The following is a 21,307-nucleotide window of genomic DNA, read 5'->3' on the forward strand; positions in this document are numbered from 1 at the left end:
GACTGGATGTTTTAACACACTTTTGATTCGGTTAGACAATGACCCACATTATCCATTGACTTGTGATGTTTACATTTTGATGATCTTTATTTATGTTATGTACTAGGACCTATCTTATATGTCTTGAGGATTTAATGGATATGTTTTTAGTGTTTCATTTTTATGATAGGAACTGCATCATGGTGATACTTTGAATGTTAAATTGGTTAAATTTAAAGTAGGAAATTAATACGAATGAGTAGATCATGATATTTTAATGTTGCAAATATTTCATATGGTATTGTTTGGAACAAAAAAGTTAATTGGAATGAATTAATATGCATGTCTAATGTTGAATGTCATTATGTAATATATATATATATATATATATATAAAATAGAAATTTTCCTTGGACTATTGATGCTCAAATTTAGTGTACAGGGAATTGAACCATGGAATTTAATCAATGAACCAAGGTCCAAACTTATGTGAACGTGGTAAAGCCAAGGTTGAATCTATTGGAAAGATTCGAAACCTTGTTCTTATGTGTTTACTTTTGTAAATGTGAATCATATAAGTATAATAGATTTAAATTCACATTATAATTAGAGACATGTAATTGTGATGTGTAATGTGCCTTAATGTGTCACTTGACACTTGTATTGTCCATGTGTGGATGACATGTCAAATCAGGGTTTTTGGCAAGAAGTCACTTAGCCTAAAATTAATCCCAATGAAGTACTCAAGTTAACCCCACTTGGAAGAATGGTTAGGAGAAGTCACCATCATGTTGAATTTCGAATTCAAACTTCCTAGTGACTTTAGGGGACTTAAAAGTGGTCCTAATGTGTCATTTTACTGGAAATTAGGTACCCACATGATAGTATTATAAGTCAAGGGCCTAAATTCTACCATTTAATGGTCTAGATAACTTTAGAGACCCTCTAAACAAGTCATTCCTTAAGCAATTCGAAAATGGAGTTGTCTCATAACTTTTTCCTCACCCTCATACTTGGCCAAGACTATATTTGTGGAATGAAAAATAGTGTAAGAGAAAGGAGGCTTGAGTCTTAGCCATTTTTGGAGATAGTGGGTGGGTTAGAGGTTTTGGAGGCCTTTTTAGAGGGCATTGGGGAAAACTAGTTGGATGTTCACCCACTCTCTAATTTTAGAGACATCTAGTAGTTTTGGAGAATTAGAATCTAAGGGAAAAGGGAGCTCTTCTCAACTTTCATTTCCATTTGCATTGGACCAAGGTTGGTGCTTCATGCCATGAAATTGATCTTCCTTTGGATCTTGAATAATGCAATTATGTTCATTTAGGAATGTGAATGCATATTGTATTTTGTCAAGTGTTGAAAGAGTATGATGAATTGTTACATTTTGTTTCTCCTTGTTTTTTTTTTCTAGTTTTTGGATTTGAGTGTTATTTTCAGTGTGAAGGCTTCGCTCACCCTTGGGAGGGAAGATAAGGCTTGGGTGAAGGGGTTAGTTGGGCTTGACAATGTAGTTGAGAGCCTCTTCTCATGGAGAAGAGAGAAATTTCATGGAGTATGGGCTCCATTGAAGCCATAGTTATTGTTATTGAGATTTGGGGGTGATAAGCAAAGTTTTGTAAAGATAAGAATGTATTGTGAAAGCCTTGTGGAGGCATGGTAATCTTTATGTTATGTTACCTGTAAATATATGATAAATCTCCTCTTGAAGAGCCCACCTTCACCCTATGTTTATGATTCCTGATGGAGACACAACCCAAGTACAGTATGGACACAACAGGAAAGGGAAAACTTTATTAACCATAAAAATATGCCAATACACTTAGTGCAGAGTAAACAAACTCCAAAACATGCCCTATGGGCTTAAAATAGTATAAATCTAGAGATAATTTCTTCTCCCAGTACCTTCTCTCAAACTCCACTCTGAACTGCCTTTTACAATGCCAGAAATGTTCTTAAATAGACCCCAAAGGGTTAAGGATTAGGAATACATTCTAAAAAGTGTTATTTGGCATCCACCACCAAAATAGAAGACTCTAGAAGTTGCATTAGAAGTTGGCACAAAATTAGAAGAATCCAGAAATGGTAATCGAACTTCTGGGAGGCATAACTTTTGAACCGTAGCTCTGATTGACGAACCGTTTACATTTTCAAAAAGCTCTCGGAGTGCTCTATAGCCTTATGGACAACTTCAGTCATCCCCCATTTTTTGGCCCCGTATGAGGTCATTTATGGCCTCAAACCTGACTTTGAAGCATTCTTAGGAGGTCTCCAAAAATTGAAAAATTGCAATAACTTTCTAACCGTGGGGCCTTTTGACCTGATTCTTTTTCTAGAATGTTCTAAATTACAATTAAAATCATCCCTCCAATTTACACCTAACTCACCATAATTATTGCTCAATTACATAGTCCTATTTTTTTGGCATTTACATGTATCCCAAGGTGCTTAAAAACTCTAACCTAGGACACTAATAGTGGAACTGTGAGAGTTGGAACCTTTATTTGACCCAAATGGGTATCCAAAAATGAAAACACTTGAAACAGAAACTAAGTCTAGGTTTTTTTTTTGGGTGACACAGGATTTCCCTTATACCTCTAGATGCTCCTGCATTAATTCCATTTGTGAATCATTGTGAAGCCAAGGTTGGGGATGTTTAATGTTGTAATGTCTATGCATTGTGAGCTTGTATGGATGTAACCCATTTGAGTCTTGGTTCTCCTAGCTTCTTGGGTGTCTTCAATGAAGCCTAGGTTGGGAGGTGAGCCTCATGGTTCTTGTTTTCATGTATTTGCAGGTTTTTGTACTCAAGGGATTAATAGGAGGAGCTTGGATTTTATCATTGTGTTGGTGTAGTATTAGAGAGAACTTGGCACTGTGAAATGCACTTGAAAGGGAGAAATCTCCATGATATTTAAATTGTTGTAATGCATGATAGCAATGTAGGATTTTGTGGAAAGGCCATATGTGATTGTATCATTGTTTCGTATTTGATGCGCATTTACATGTAATGAAATGTAAAGTTGAACTACCTTGATAGGTGTAATTGAAGGGTTTCAAAAAATCATTCCAAGTAGATATTAAAGTGTATTCAATGTTTATTGAAATTAATAGGTATATGTTTGGATTATGCTCATTTGGTTATGAAATGTGTTGAGAAAATTGTATTCATGCCATGTTTGATCATGTAAAGGATTTCGATAATGTATCTAGCTCAATGAAAAATTTCACTTAAAGCTTCATTGTAGGCAGGGATTAGTTAGATTAGTTAGAAAGTAGGGTTCGTATAGTTAAATTCAATAGTTAGTTAGTGAATTTCATGATTTGTAGTTAGTAAGTTTGAAAACCAGTATATTAATTAAGATGTAAGTTGGTAAGTAGGAAATTTAGAAATAGTTAGTGGATAGGATTAATTAATAGTTAAGATTAGTTGGTTAGATAATGTTAGATGTTAGTTAGATATTAGGATATTCATTTGGTAATAGATAGTATGAGACCATTATTTAGATAGTAGAAATTAATAAATTAAGTAGTGGTATTTAGTTTCAAGTGTTTGTATTATAGATTAGAAAAAAGATAAGTAGTTAGTATTTAATGTTTATGAGCATTGTTAGTAATTGATAATTTAGTTAGTAAATGGTATAATATAAATTAGCTTGTGGTTGTATAATATAAATTAATTAGTAGGTTAGTAACTAATTTATTTAATTTCTTAGTTAGAAACTTGTCATTGAATTGTAGTTTCTATATAGGGGTGCTAAGGAATGAATTATGGTTTAGTGTATGGTTAATGATGTATAGAATTAATAGTGTAGGAATTAGAATATTAATATCACCAGATATAAATTTATATAATGTAATAGTATGGTTGCAAAATAGTATATATTAAATAGTTATAAAATTATCTTGTATTTACAATATGGAAAAAATAAATAAAAGGGAATTGAAATAAGGATGTTTTATGTTTTTGGTCTAAACTAAGGTGTTAAATGTACATTATATAGTGAAAATGAATTTAAATGGTGGTTGGCATTAAATGCGAATATTTATTTATATACCCATTTTAACTCAATTTCATCACATGTTAAACACATGTACCAATACTGGCGGGGGCCCTAGCTTGGTTGGCTAAATCTTCCTTGTTGCAGGGGGTTGGTCATGGGTTCTAGTCTCCCCTATCCCCGTGGTACCAGTGGGTGTGTCGTGCTAGCACTACCGGTCACGTTAAAAAGTTTACCCAGTGCATTAAAAGAGTTAAAAAAAAAAAAAAAACACATGTACCAATACTCGATTAAGAGTTTATAATACATTGCATCCATAGATGCAACTACCTATGCCTTAGAGAATGTTAATCAATATTAATATAAGTACATGAATAGTAGTTAAAATTTATAAATAAAATACACCAAATCAAACTAGACGTAATGTGATGTGGCAAATATGATATTGAGCCTACTTAGAACAAGCACACTCATGTTGTAGAACTCTTAAGGAAATATGATTGCAATCAAGATGATGATTTCTAAACATTTCTTAGCTCCTAATTCATTTAGGGTTTCAATCAGATCACTTCAAATGGGGTAATGCCACGTATCCCTAGTTTAACCAAATATGGTATCATCCTCAATTATGATGTAGATATTAGAGGACAATGAAATTATCTCGTACATGTCATGTCGATGTGATTAAGAGACTAGTACAATCATTAAGTATCATATCTTAGCACATCATTTGAATCATAGCTATCGGTAAAGCTAGCAAACCTTCAACCCTCTTGCTTAGGTGTAACCACCAAGTCTTTCTACATGCAACATACCAACAACCTAGATGTGATTTGTTAGATCAATGTATGGTTATCCTAAGTTTTCCTTTCAAAAAAAAAGTTGTGTTTTTCCCTGAATTTATTTGGCCATGACATATACATATAGGAGTTTGCATTTTATTTTAGGATTTCCACATTAGGAGTTAGTTGCTATCTCACACATCTTCATTTGTGAGATCCACCTTTTTGTAGTATCACATTATCATCCTCTCATTGTTGCACATTTTTTTTTGTACAATAGAGGATGGTCCACCTTTGGTGGAGATGTGATTTCAACTTGTATGGTTGATAGCTTATATCTTGTATCACTCCTAGATATCATGTATTACATATATCTTTAGACACATCTAAATGTGTTGTATCTATTATTATTGTTGAATTTGATGAAAGCTCAACGCACAACTCCCAAGAATTACCACATGCAAACACCTATCACAAAAAGAGAAAAGCAAAGCTATGGAGGATGGAATTCACATATCCACAAAGGAGACATTCTTAATGAGACAAAAGAGAAAATTGCTATTGAATCAAAAAATGTTGTTAGGTGAATTAAAATACAAAGAGAAATCAATCCTTATAAAGGGAATAAAAACCCTAAAATTTCAAACCTAGGTTGCATGTGAATAATTAATCAAAGAATTAATTATTATATGCCTAAAGTTTAGCTTTAGTAAAATAGAGTTAATAAGAAAATGAATTATTACTTTAATAATTAATTATTTTTTACGATCATCATTGAATCTATTTATTTGAAGATCATATCATTTATCTATTTAATTGAGTTTCTTGATCTTGGTCATTTCATTCTTTGTCTTAAAAAAAAGTGTATATGGTATTGGAGCCAATGGAGATTTCATTATATACCCATTAGATAACTATTTGCTTCAATTTTTAAGGTCTACAATTTAGATCTATTTACTACAACTTGTAGTAATGTCAAAAGAAATATTCAACATATGACAATCGAAATCATCAACTTCAAATGCATCTATCATCATAAAACTATAAGTTGCTTCTTCGCTATGTCATGGTGTGAAGAAAGGAATCTAAAGAATTTATAGGAAACATTTGTGAATGAATGTCATATATTATCCCATCCACCTAATCCCTCCCCCATCAGTCAAGTATGGAGCCCGTAATTTGCATCCATGTGACCCTCCCAAGTGTTAGGATTAATAATGGAAATAAATAACAATTACATGCAAATATAACCAATATTAGAAAATAATAAATCACACAGAAGAGAACACAAGACACCAAGATTTAACATGGTTCACCCAATCCTTGGGATACGTCCACGAAATAATGAATCCAATATTATAATTATCATTTGATTACAACTTGATTACAATCTGCAATCCCTTACAGCTCAATACCACTGCAAGAAGCTATTATTGCATCACACATTTTGAAAATCCATAACCCTAAGCCATTTTATACAAGTATTTTTGTTGCCTTAGAGTTAAAATTAGTTACAAAATGTTAGCCTAAAAATTCTAATAAAATAGCCCCGAACCTTGCCTAGGAACTATGGAGTATGTACAAAACTTCCTTGACCAGTCACCACAAACTAAGAATCTCCCACTTGTGGACTGATCACGCTCCACACTAGACAAAAATATCCCACTTGAAGATTGATCATTTAGCAATGTCACTACTCCATGAGGATCCCACTGGATCAAACTACCCTAGACTTTGTTGTTCTTTTATTCTATTCAGCCGAGAAGACCAACTGAAGTTCAAGAGGAGTTTAACTTCTCCCTTGTCACTACCTGTGTAAACATATCTATTGGATTGTCATCTGTATGTATCTTGTCCAACTTTAACTTCCCATCATCCAAAACAAACTAAATGAAATGGCATCACAATTGAAAGCATAGCAAAATTCTTTACAAGATGAACGACACTCTGGCTATTTGTAAACAATACTTATCTCTTTATGGGTGTCTCAATTCTTCTAGGAAGAATTGAAGCCATATCATCTCCTTGGCTACCTTTGTAGAAGCAACATACTCTGCCTATGTAGCGGATAAAGCATTCACCTTATGTAATCGAGAAATCCATCTCATTGTTGCCCCACCAACAATAAATACATGATATGTAGTACTCTGCCTAGTATCGATATCCCCTACCAAATCTAAGGCAACATATCCTTGTAAATAAGTAGAAGAGGCCCCAAAATATAAACACTTACTAGATGTTCCTCTCAAATATATGAGAATCCATTTAACTACATTCCACTTCTCAAGCCTTGGATAACTCATGTACTTGGTAACAACTACTACATGTGCAATATTTGATCTATCACATACCACAACATACATCAAGCTTCCTACATCTAAAGCATAAGTACCTTGGACATCTTATCCTCCTCTTCTTGTGTTTGTGGACACATCTCCTTAGTCAACTTCAAATGACCAGGTAAAGGTGTGTTGATAGATTTAGTGTTCTCCATAGAGAAACATTGTGACACCTTCTCAATATAATCAGCCTGAGATAATGTCAATTTTATATTCTTCCTATCTCTACAAATATTCATACCAAGGATTTTTTTTTCTACCCCCAAATCCTTCATAGCAAATGAATATGCTACTGTTATTTTAACCCCTTAATGTGATCCATGTTAGACCTAGCTACAAGCATATCATCAATATATAAACATAAAATAATGTAGATATCATAATCTAACCTCTTAAAATAAACACAATGATCTAAATGATACCTATCGTATCCATGCTCGTGCATAAAACTATCAAATTTCAGATACCATTGCCGAGGTGCTTGCATTAAGCCATATAATTTTTTCTTCTATTTGCACAATAGGTTCTCCTTACCTTTGACCTCAAATCACTATGGTTGTGCCATATGTATCTCCTCATCCAAATCACCATAAAGAAATATTGTTTTAATATCAAGTTGCTCCAAGTGTAAATCTTCAATAGCCACAATACGTAAAATAGTGTGAATAAAATACATATGAACAATAGAATAAAATATCTTATCAAAATCGATGACCTTTTTTTGTGCAAATTCTTTTAGAACTAGCCTAGATTTAAATAGTTTCTTAGTTCCATCCTCTTCTTTCAACATGTAAATCCATTTATTTTGTAAAGCCCTTTTACCTACAAGCAACTTACATAAATCCCAATTCTTGTTTTTCAACAAGGAGTCCATTTCGTCTACCATTATAGACTCTCACTGAATCTTAGTATCCACCTGCACAACTTCATCATAACATCCAAGTTCACCATCATCTGTTAGTAAAATATAGTACAAAGAGGAAGAAAACATTTCTAGAGGTCTACTTAGCCTCTTTGATCATCTAACATTTATTGGGGTGTGTGGTATATGTTCTTTCAGTTGTTGCAAATCATGAGGAACTACTCGAACATCGTCTTATTTTTAGAAATAGATAATACTGAGAGGATGGGGGTGGTGAATCAATTTTCTATAAAAAATTTCCCACAATTGAATATTGTTAATTACTTTATAACAAGCATACAAAAATAAACCAACAATGTTGAACAGTAAATATAACCATATGCATAGAGAACTCATAACACCATTATTTGTTAACTAGGGAAACCCTGGCCAAGGGAAAACCCTGGTGGGGATGATACCCACAAGGTGATTCACTAAACAATAGGATCTTGTTAAGGATATTGACCCTATTAGGAGTCTATGAAATACATATAGTGTCTCAAGCTCTTGTTAGAGGACTAGGCCTTGTTAGAAACCTCAACCCTGTTAGGATGTTTCAACCTTGTTAGAGTTGGTAGAACAACTACAATGTATGCAAGAAGAGACCACTGCCCTAACATGCAATAATACAATTTAGTTCTTCACAAGATAGGTATACATACAATATTTTCTTTACTATTGTAACTCACACTTGCTCTGATCATACATCAAATCTTACATCACATAAGGCTTACATAATAGTTTGCATCATGTCTACATCTCACGACTTCCCAATAATTTTGCAATATAAGATCTTTAGTTATACATTGCACATTCACAAATTACTACACAATCGACTTTCATGTCTTTACACACTTGACATAATATGAAATAACTTATGGATTATTATTCACATATTCAGCTCATAATGACATAGTAATTATTTTGTGACCAAAATAATTCCTCTAGCCATACAACTTTGTTTATTGATATGCTCTGTTTTGCTTTGTTAAATACTTGAACTGGTATTTTAATCATAACTTGCATTGTACTATTCGTACACATCTACACACTTAACCACATCATCACGATAGTGTCACAAAGTTTCTCTTAACTACACATAAGCTAACTCTCAATGAGTCATCTATACTCTTATGATTTGTTCTTTGTATTGCTAAAAACTATCTAACACTTAGACAATTTTCTATCTCTAAATGCATAAAAGAAATGTTGAATCCATGTTGCCATAAATGAAAACCATCAAGACATCAATCTGACCATATTTCCAAAAATCTCCCCCTTTGGCATTGATGTAAACATTTGGAAAAATTGGCTAAGTCCCAAAATGATGTTACACATAACAAAAACAAATAAAAGTAACTACACAAAAATTGCCTTCAAAACATAAAAATTTTATTCATGTTTTGTTGGATCATTACATTCCTTATCACTCCTTTACATTGATATATACATAAGCTCCCCCTTACATACACATTTACATATATATAATTTTCTCTGCATAATACCGCCCTTTGACATCAATGACAAAGGTGTCAAGAACTGTATCACAAAATTTGCTGCCTGCTGATGATCAACTCATCATTTTGGATATATAATCTACAAAATCAATCTCCAGCCTATCTATGTCCTTCTTCCAATTTCCTTTGACTATAACTAATATACTGATGAGTGTGCCAAGTGCATAAGATTCCACTTCAATTGTGCTCAAGTCAATATAGGAAATTTTTTCATAGGATGTCTTTATTGTAAGACATTCCTCCAATTGCCTCTGCAAAATGACAACTTTGGGTGTCAAATATTCTCTGAGAATAGAGAATATCCTTAATACCTTCTCCTTGTCAAACTCAATGTCTCTAATAGCATTGTGAATCTTCTCAACTTCAGTTTTAGAATATTCAATTCTTACTTATGGTTGCTGCAATCTAGTAGTGAGTATCTAAAGCTTACTCATATGGCTTTTGATCTTTGCATAAAATTTTGATAAGTAATTGCAAGACATTGTGCACTATCCATACAACTTCTTACCTTCATCTAAGCTCCTCCTTAGATCTTTTATACATACATCTAAGGTTTTCATATCATTCCTAACATTTGTGCATACTGTGTCAAATAGTGATGCATCATGCTTGCGCTACTACTACTTTAGCTAAAGTTGTGAACTCCTCATCAAAGGTCTACACCAACTCTTTTGCCTTAACCTACTTGTCTAGATGTTCTACACCTGTGGAAATTGTCTTTTGTATCCACTCCAAGTCTTTAACAAGAATCTTCTCCAAAGACATTACAAATCTATTTTTCTGAAACAATTTACTCAAGGAGCCCATTAGCTCTTTCTGATCTCCATCATTAGATGGAATAGGTACTACTGCTGATGTTCCAACTATTGATACTACTAAAAGTATAGTATCCTTTATATTTTTTTCCTCTTCTTTCTTCCTCTTCTCTTCTTCTTCTCTTCTTCTTTTGTTCTTCCTCTTCTTTCTTCTTTTGTTCTTCCTCTTCTTTCTTCTTCTTCTTCTCTTCTACTCTTTTTTCCTCCTCTTCTTCTTCTTTCCTCCTCTTTTCCTCTTCTTCTATATTTTTCTTTTTTTCATCTTCTCTTCTTTTCTTTTCCTCTATTTCTTTTCTTTTCTTTTCTTTTGCTTCTTGTTTCCTATTTTCTTATTCTTCCTTCTTCTTTTTATCTTCTTCCTCATCATCTGTGCTGGTATAAGCAGTGATATTGTAGATATTTCTAATAGTATTTGCTCCATATCCTACAAAAGGATTCTCCTTTACATCCAAAATTATGTGTGTACTATCAAATTGCATGGACTCAATACCCATAATAATGTGAGGTGGTGAAAGTATCTGTTGCATCCCCTCTGCTTCTTCCTGATCGAGTATATCTGTCTGTACATACACTAGACTATCAACCTTAGACTGTGCACTTACCTTAGGTATTGAGGACATATATTTTACTATAGTCTCCTCTATATCTTGCCTAACTTCCTCATATTTTCCTCCCATTAGAAGAATTTCTCTTCTTTTGTTCCTCAACAGGGGCTCAATACCCTTCAAAACTCTGTCTAATTCTTCGTTTGACCCAACACCAAATAACTTATTTATTGATGTGATCCTCATGTTCATATCTTCTTCTAATACCTTTTTCTTCCTATTAACCAACCTATTGTATAGGTCTTCAAGAATCTTATTTTGTATACTTTCAAACCTCTTATTCCTCAAAAGCATGTTTCTTATGATGGTGTTCTCTAATTGCCTCCTATCCATACTATTATATATGCTATAAATTTTGTTTAACTGAACAAAATTGTCATCATTTATAATTTGCATATTCAAATTTTCTATCTTTGGTTTCCATGCTTTCTTTCCTATCGATGTCCTTACTTCTTGCGCATCTTGCTCAATAGGTTTATCTTCAACATCATCCTCTGAACTCCTAGAACTTCTTATCTGCATAGTCTTTCTTCTCTTTCCACATCCATTGGTGATCTACTTGACCCTTTTCTTTGCTTGTGGTGCAAGTTCTTTCTTAACCTACACCAATCTACCAAACTTCCTCTACATAGTAGGTACTTTGACCTCTAGCTGTCTCCTTGTCTATTCAAATCTTTCTCTTATTGGTTGCACTTATGCAACTACTGCATAAGGTGCAATAGGAGCTTGCACACAAGGTTGTTCCACTGTAACTCCCTCTCAAGGTCTTGCTATTGTAATGGGTGTTGTAGCCAACACTTTAGCATGCCCATTAGCCTTCATCTCCAACACAATTCCTTTCATCTCATTGAATTCTTTCCTTGACATACTAGATTCCTTGAGGATGGAATCTATCTCCTTTTCTACCTTTTTCTTGCTCTCTTTTCTATGAAGTTTAGATTCAACTATCTTTAATCTCTTGTCATAGGTTCCCCATCTAGGACATTTTGTATCCTACTCAAATTTGAGTATGATCTGTGCATACCCTTCTATTTGCTCTGTGTTCATCTCATAGCCCATAGGCTTAATGAATTTCAATCAAGAATTGAGTAAATAGTGTATGCCGAGCCATTTAGAAGCTGAGTTATAGCATTGGAAATGTAGTGATGGTTGAGCATCAGAGCCTTTAGATGCCAAGTGAACAGTTTTGGACATAGTTGTTTGTAATGCAACAAACTTCTATGTAAACCATTTGGGGTTGGCATAACAATTGTTTTCTAATTCTAGAAGATAAATATGAAGGTATATTATGAATCCCTCTATAGTACATGCAACCAATCAAATTAAGAGATGCTTTAAGTGGCAATATGGATCAACCTCAATCGTTGATTCTTACCTAACCCATTCAACCTATGTTTATTTAACAAGTAAAACCCTAAAGAGTTTGTATGTGTGGAAGGATATGAATGCCAAATGTAGATAGATAATTCATGTTGGCTATGAAGGTTATGACAATGATATGAATTGCAGAATCAATTAAAGATAATAGAGGAAAACAGAGAGAGGATGGAGGAGACATATCTAATCAGAAGGATCAAGGACTTATTAGCAAAGAGAAGATCTGACATCTAGCAACAGAGTGCTAACCAAAGGATCATGGTGTTGAATCATTTTAATAGGTGATATAGAGAAAATCTCATAAAAAAGTAGGCTTAACATACTTGTGTAAATCTCTTAACCGAGTGCTTTCTTTATTGTATGTTTAAGCCCTCTAACAAAGCACACTTTTAGTAGGATGTTGAAATCCTTTAACAGGGTGAGACCTTACAATCTTTGTAAGATTTTAATAGGGAAGACTCCTCACAAGGTAGATCATTTTTTATGGTCAAACTCATTATAACCATAATTAGCTACACTTTATAGATACAGTACTGAAGATTTGTGGTTGTCATCCTCACCCAAATTTTACCTTCTCATTGGAGGGTTTCTAGGTAACAAATTTATTGTGTCATGTGTTATTTGTTTCATGTTATCAATACATATGTGTAGTTAATTATTTTAGTTTACATACTAAATTATGAGATGGATGTGTGGTGAATGTTTTATGGTTAAAGTTTTCCAGTGTTGATTCACCCCCCCCCCCCCCCCCCCCCCCCCTCTTCTCAAAGTTTACTTTCCCAATGTTATTTTCAACAATTGGTATCAAAGCTATAGTTCTCTTAAAGGAAAGTTTTACAACTTTGGAGGAAATATCTTAAAATGGAATTCTACAAGTTGGGAAAGACTATTGAGAACTAGAAGATTGAAGTATAGCTTGCCCTATACTAACTCAATGAAGTAAGAGATGAATTGCAATGTTCATTACAGAGAAGAAAAGAACTAGCTACTCAGCTAAATGACACTCATTACCAAGAAGAAGACACTACTAGATTGTTTGAGAATGAAAATTCAAGTGAGTTTGATACAACAATTATAGATCTGATGGAAAAGAACAATGCCCTAACTGAAGAAGTCATAAATCTTAAGATAGAACAAGAAGTCCAATCAATATTGTTATGTGAGGTTACTGAATAGAAAAAGAAAATTGAGGAAGAAAAAGTCATAATTGAAGATGAAAAAAGAACATTGACCAACAGATTGAAAGAGAAGATATCAAATGTGCAAAATCTTGCTAACATACAACTAGAAACAATGAATAGATTGATGATTGAAAACCATGAATTGAATGGAAAGGACCTTGAGATCACAACCCTAAAGTTACAGAATGATCAACTAAGAATGAACTAAAAATAGAGAAGGAATTCATTAAAAGATTCAACAAACCTAGTGAAGCCATCAAATACTTTAAGAAACTAATGAAATATCCAAACTTAACAATGATACTACTAGATTGGGATACACCAATACTGAGGAAGGGGAATCATATAAAAGTGGTGAGCAAAAAAATAATAAAGGTAAGAATTACAAACCCACTTTTCATAATTATGGAAAGCTAGAACATATAGAAAATGTTTTTAGGAGCAACAATGCAAATCAGAACCCTAAGCAGAAATTCAAGGGTTACTATCATAAGTGCAATAAGCAAGGACATCATGCACATAAATATAAAACCAAGACCATAAGCACTCAAAGATTTGAAGGGTACTATCACAATTGTCAAAAGTGTGGACACAAAGCATATGAATGCAGATATAATGCCAAGTGGACATCAAAGATGTAGACAAAGGTACAACATAATGGAAAATCTTATGATTAGGATTACAACACAAGGTACATTTGTCATTATTGTCAAGAATATGGACATGTTCCTGAGAATTGCATTACAACACATTTCAAATGCAACTACAATAGATGGTTGAGTGAGACTACATGCTTTAGTTGTCTCAAAACTAGTCATGTCAGTAGAAATTGTCCAACTAGGTCACCAACATCAAGTAATGGAAATAGTAAAGGCAAAGAAAAGGTTAATATAGAGAATCTAAAGGTGCAGATGAAAAAGACATGGAAGAAGAAGGAAGGTTGCAAAACATCAAGCTTAGATGAGGTCACTTCATCTAATGGATTAGGTGATCGCATCACCCCCAACTAGGCAATCAAGAGGTATGTATGGGGCTGATATTTCAAAAGTTATATTATGCATCAATTCAAAGAATCCAAGATTTGAAAAGATCATATATGGATGAATCAAGATGCAATGTATTGGTTATAACCTAGAAGAAATCTATAGTTTTGTTGTTTTCTATGTTGGTGTCGAGCATGGAAGACATTATTTTTATTATCGAGCAAGAAAAGGAGTAATAGTTATTTCCCACTTATGGAGACATGGTAGTAAGTGTCGAGCTTGCAATGTTGACCAAGTGTGTTGAAGTTCCTATGATAGTTGAGCTTATAGTCGTGTAAGCATTGAGCATTTATTATCAAATATGAAGGGTTATATAGTCAATTTTCAACTCATTTTCACTTACCAAAGTTTATAGAGCGCATGAAGATAATGAAGGTGAATTAAGAAAGAAGATTCAAGTGTTTGTGAACTGGATTCAGTTGCTACTAGTCATCAATCATCAGATTCAAAATATATTTATCTATTGTTGAGTTATGCTATTTGAATTTTTGCAAACCCTAGATATTTGAGATGGCATCTAGATCTTTTGAAAATGTTAGGAAAGAGGGGAAAGAGGTTTTTAATGTTCAATTGATAAGTAACAATGTTAGATAGCCCTCTTTCCAAGCTATTTCTAAGATAGCATATAAAGGAGACCTGTTTGTTGCATTATTGATGATACGACCAAAAGTATTAATGATACAAGATGATAGATGTTGTTATATGGGAAAGATAGGAGAAGTAGGTGACATGGAAATAAGAGATACCTACAATATACTATGTGATAATAGAGTTTTGAGGGAAGAATATAAAATCATTGAATGAAAAGGGTTAAATTGTGCCCTAGATTTTCCTCAAGTGTTTAAGACTAAATGGATATGAATTGTTCTGAGCTGCATACATGATAACTATATTTGGTTGAAAGGTGGACCAGTTAAGCTTGCTAAGAGGATCATTAACCAAGTATCAAGGTACCCTACCCTTGATTGACCTAAGAGTATGTGAAGTGTTGCAAAGGAAACTATTGCAAAGAATATAGGTGCAATATGGAACAAAAGAGGGATGTCTATTGACACAATCTTAGATCCCTTGATTTCCATTGTAGTGAGAGTGATTTCTCACAAGTTCTTTTAGTCTAGCCAACTAAACAGTGTATCATGTATGGTTGTTGATTTGGGTTACAAGATAGTAAAGAGGGACCATTCCTATGACCTTGTCGAGTTGCAACTACAACAACTATTAGAAAACTTAGAGGCCATCAGGAAAGCAAAAAGTACATCATGCAAATTTGGTTCTTTACTTGTTTACATTTCCTTTTATGTGCAAAACACCTTTCCTACCTTTGGCACAGTTGCTTGGAAGACTAACAAGTCAATTACACAACAGATTTTAGAATTCATAGAATAGCTTGGAGATAACTTTGAGTTAGTAATGACTAGTTACTTTGAGGATTTAAAGAAATCCATGAAATAGAGGTTAAGGATCTCTAAATCCTTAGTGGAAAAACATTATGATGATGTTTGTTTCCTAGTGGATTAAGACCACACATATGTACAAGCAGCTATACCTAGAGTCAAATGGTTGAAGCCCTTTCCATATGAGATAAATGTAGATGATGCCTTTGCAACTATTATAGCTCTATTAGTAGAAGATATTTACAAGAGTGTCACCTTGTTTGGTAATTATGAGGAAGCCAAATAAAGAATAACAATAGAATTGAAAACAACTACTATTCTTAAGAAGAAGAACAAATTGGTCAAGAAACTAAAGGAAAGATTTGGTGAAGGAGATAATGAAGAAGAATAACAATATGAAGAGGAAGAAAAAGGCCAAGCCCCATTAGCATCAGCTCAAGGGAAAGGAGAGGATCAAGAAGAAGATATAGAAGGTGTTGAGGGAGAAGAAATCAAGGAAACACCAAAGGACACAAAGGCCAAGAAGAGAAAGGAAAAAGAAAAAACAATGGAGAAACCTAAGAAGCCTATGAAGAAGCCATAGCAGAAGCCAGTTGTACCTACTACTAGGTCAAGCACAAGGGTAGACACTATTTAAGAAAAAGAAGTTGTGAAGCCTAAAGGCAAGAGGATACCTAACATAGCATAGCCAAGTGAGCCTATTAAGAAGACATACAAAAGATTGAAGAAGAAGTTAGTGCCTCAACCAGATTTAGATGAGGAGAAAAAAAACTTAGATGACTCGAGCCAATTTAAAGTGGTAATCCATAATTGCTCCTCTAACTTAGACAATTTGTATGATAATATCAAGTCAAATGTAGATTTATCTAGTTTCACACATATTGAATTTGATAAGTTAGGGGAAGTTGATCAAAGTAAATTTGAGGAAGCCATATATAACATGATGGTGACATTTAAATCAACTCCTCTAGAATTACCAACTCACTACCCAAGAGTCTATATGACCAAATTGAGCAAAAATGACAATATAGCTTGCAAACTGAAAGACAGATCAAGGAATCAACATTAGCCCAAGTTATGCTAAAATTAGACAAAAGAAAGATTGCTAAAGCTATGGAAAAGCATAAGACTAAATTTTCACCCAAATATAAAGCTTTCCATATCTTGACAAAGAATATTGAAGATGTGTTTGACAAAAGCACAACAATTTGAAAATCAATATATGGGTTATCCTCTACAACAATCACAAACAAAGGTGAGAAAGAAATGCAAATCCTAAGAAAGGTGAACAAGAGGTAGGAAATACTACAAAAGAGGTTCTAGTTAAGGATGGTAGTTAAGGATGGTAGTTAAAGATGAACACGTGTTGAGTGTTAGTCCTCCACATATAGACCAAGTAAGTCAATAGGGCTTAGTACAAATAAAGGATGTTCTTGATAATTCAACTCACAACATTAATCCCTTGACTAAACAAGATTTGAAAAAGATATTAAAGGACTCCACCACAATAGCACAACTATGCTCAAAATCCATATTGGTGAGAGTTGATGAGATTCAAAATGCAGAAGTTGCATCAATAGAGGAGCAACCAAAAGAAACATCTAATGTGCCCCCTCAATCCACAAAAGTAATAGAGAAGGAAATATATGATCTACAAATAAATCCTAGTGCAAACCTAGAAAATATAGTTGTTACAACTAAGATGCAATCTGAAATGCCTATAGTTACATTTTAGATCAAAGAGACTGAGGCACAACAAATAAATACATCATTATCTAGCCTACATAGTTTAGGTATGCCAGTTATATTTACTATTGAGAAATATGGAATTGAAGTTCACACAAGTCAAGAAGCAAGTCTTGTACCTACTCCATAAACACAAGGTGAAGCACATCAGAAAGAGAATAAATATGATAAGACTCAAGAGTTGAAGGTGACTACTACAAAAAAAGAACAAATTTCCATACAAATTCTAGTTCTCCCACCAGATTTTGTTACTCCTCCCAGTAGTCAATCTCTTCAAAGACCATGCCCACATGTTAGACCTTTGAAAATACCAAGGCTAGGTGTAAGTATATCAAGGAGCACAGATGATACATCTTTTGGGGATGTCAGTTTAGATGAGGTAATTGAGTTCCCCAAGTTTGATCTAGCAACCATCACAATTGAAGAGAAGAGCATTCTACAAGAAAAAATACAGAGAAAGAAGACACAAGAAATCATGAGAAGGGAGTATAAGCAAAAGAAAGTTTTACATAAGATAAAAGACATCTTTTATGATGATTTTAGTCTCCTTGAGATGAATGAAGAAAAGCCCATAGTTGAGCAACTTGTCACTATTGTTTACAAAATAAAGGATGAAGACCTCGAATCAAATGTTTAACTCTTAGAATGGTCTAAAAGGAAATTTCACACAATGGGACTGGAGAAGATATCTAGTGCTATTTCACTAAGATAGGGTAATTTAGCAACCAAAATGGAGAGTGTGAAGAAGGTGTTAGAGAATATTTTATCTCTCTCTACACCAAGCTATCTGACATGAATCTTTTTACATAGGAAGCTTAGAGGGCTATTGACCAACTGCAAGGAGATTTAAAAACTATAGGTACTACTCTTAAGTTTTTGATAAGATAAATAGGTTTTAAGGGATCCTGAAACCCATAAGTTTTACAAAAAACAAGGTTGAAAATAAGAAAAAGAAGCCCAACCAAAATAGAGGTCCAATAGCTAAAAAAAGCCCAAAGGCCCAGCCCAAAACAAAGGCCCATAGAAAGGCCAAAAAATAAACAAACTAAAACAGACTATAGAAAGCCTGTCCAAAAGCCAAAAGCCAGAAAGACGAAATTACAAAAGACAAGAAAACTAGTCTTCAGTTATCTTCTCCATTTCTTGCATAGTCTGAGCTGCCTCGACTATCTTTTGTTGCTCCTTTTCCATTTGATCCTGGACCTTCTCCATGCCTTAATTCATACTAGTGAATGTACTGATTGTGGCCTTGTCATCATCCGACCTAGCCTTATCCTTGTTCTGTCCTCCCTCCTCCACCAGGAAGCCCCTGTCCTTAAGTTTACTAGCAAGGGATTGGATGTTGTCATTCATTGAACTCAAGAGAGAAATCATTTGACTTGCCAGGTTGTGGTTGTAGTTTTCAAGATTTCTAAATCTCCTTTCATTTAAGCTTTCTCTGTTATCTTGGTCCTCCTGGCTGTCAATACCTGTCTTATTTTTAGTACTTTCCATCTGGGATACCCTTTCTCTAACTTCCTCCAGCTCATGGAAGAGCCATTTGATTGATCTGAAGTTGTCAATCATACTACTGCAGACATTATTCAGAAGGTTCATTCCAGTCTCCCTTGCGTTGTCTAAAATGGCCAGGATAGTTGGGTCTATGAGCTCATTGAACCTAGGCTCCTCTAGGTTGTCCACCAGGATCTGAGGGTTCATAACTTCCCTTAAAATCCCCATAGTAGCAGTCCTCATATTGAAATTTTTCCAGGCCTTTCTTCTATTATTGACCTGCACTTCCCCCTCGTTCTCACCAGTGATGACATTCACTTTTTCCTCCGAAGGAGGTTGAGACTGGATAGGGGAGAGGGGAAGAGGAATAACATTCGTCCTCTGATTTCTAGTCTCCTCAACTCTCACTACCTCCCTATTTCATTTTTTCCCAAGTTTCTCCTCTTCCAACTCCTCCTCTGACACTTTGTCAGAATCTTCTGTATCCATTTCCTCCTCCTCCTCAACATAACTCTCTTTTGCTTGAGCTTTATCGTGATCCCTAGGGCTTTTCCTGGTGGGAGTTGTAGCTGTGGACTAATTCTTGTCTTGACCTTTTTTCTTCTTTCCTGAGGTAACATTCTCCTCCTTCGAGCTAATGCTCTCAATGTCATCAGAGTCTAAAGAAAAACTGGAGTTGCCTTTGCAACATCCTCAACTTGAGGAGGGTTATTGCATATAGACTGAGCTTTGAAATGCTCATGGATGAGGAGCAATAATCCCTCATGCAAAGCAGGGTTAACAGTGGCTTTCTTCTTGAAACTAGAGATTGCCTTGTTCATAGAAGTGAGAAGGTAAAAGGGAATGGAAATTCTACTCTTATGGCGAAAATGATTTAAAATCACAAAATGGTCAGTTCTGACCTGATCAAACCTAGGGTCGAGGGTAACATAATCAATGAGGGCATATAAAACATACCTCCAGAACTTCTTTATAGTCTTCATCACATAGAAAGACTCTTTCTTTTCCAGCTTGTTCATCTCTGTAGAATTTTTCATGAACTCCTTGACTGCATTGGACGAAAGTTTCTTGCCCCTGTATAATTTGAAACCCTCCATAGGGATACCAGTGACCTTCGCAACCACCTCCTCTGTGATTTGGAAAGAAACCCCGTTCACCTTGACCTTGCCATTGTTCCACGAGTTCACCATGTTGTTGGTGACCTCAGGGTCAAAACCATGGAGTTTCTCAAAAAAATTCACAACCCCGCCCTTTTCCAATTTTTTCTAGACTTTGCCCATATTCTTCCACTTCTCCAATTCACCCACCGACTCCTTTTTGCTCCGTTCTCCAATCATGACATCCATTTTTTTCTTCAACTATTCTCATGAGCTCCAATCTCTGCAATTTTTTTCCAGCCAAGATTTTGGCTCTATTTCTATTATTGGGTTCGTGATCATTCCCCTCTCTAATACAATAACAAGTGAAAATGATAACGATCCTCCAAACGTGTCGAAATGATGGAAAAAATACCTTGAGATTACGAAAACCAAGAAACTTATTATGGCTCGTGCCAACATCCAATCTTTCTTTATTAAACATGATAACAGTTAGAATGACCCATACTTTCGTGGATTTTCTCCAGCTTGATTGGTGACTTAGCCTCCATCGAAAAATCTTTTCCGAAATGCCAGGTCATCTCTTTTTCTACTCCCACCCCTTTGTTAGCAAACCAGTCAACAACTGGGTTTGCCTCTCTAAATGCATGAGTAGCGTGGACCTTCTCAAATTTTGTGAGGGCGGCACGTGTCTCATCAATTATATTTGCAATCGACCACGAGGGGGGGAAGATTCCATTAATATTGTTAATTATGTTTTTGGAGTCCCCTTCAAGCCAAAGCTTGGAAACACCAGCTTCAAAAGCCAGCTTTACCACACTGCACGCGGCTCTGGCTTCGGCCAAATGGTTGGTCTGGGTTCCAAGCAGGAGAGAAAAGGTTGCAATCCCCTCCCCAAAACTATTTCTTATAGTTCCACTGCTTCCAGAGGGGCCAGGGTTGCCCTTAGAAGCGCCATCGAAGTTGGCTTTTGACAATCCTTCCAGGGGTAGAATCCATCTGGCATCCTGTCTTTTTCTTTAACTGTCTTCCTATCCCCTATA

Source organism: Cupressus sempervirens, chromosome 6, assembly GCF_028749045.1.
Source record: "Cupressus sempervirens isolate cs-2001-9-10 chromosome 6, ASM2874904v1, whole genome shotgun sequence".
In the NCBI taxonomy this organism is placed as follows: Eukaryota; Viridiplantae; Streptophyta; class Pinopsida; order Cupressales; family Cupressaceae; genus Cupressus; species Cupressus sempervirens.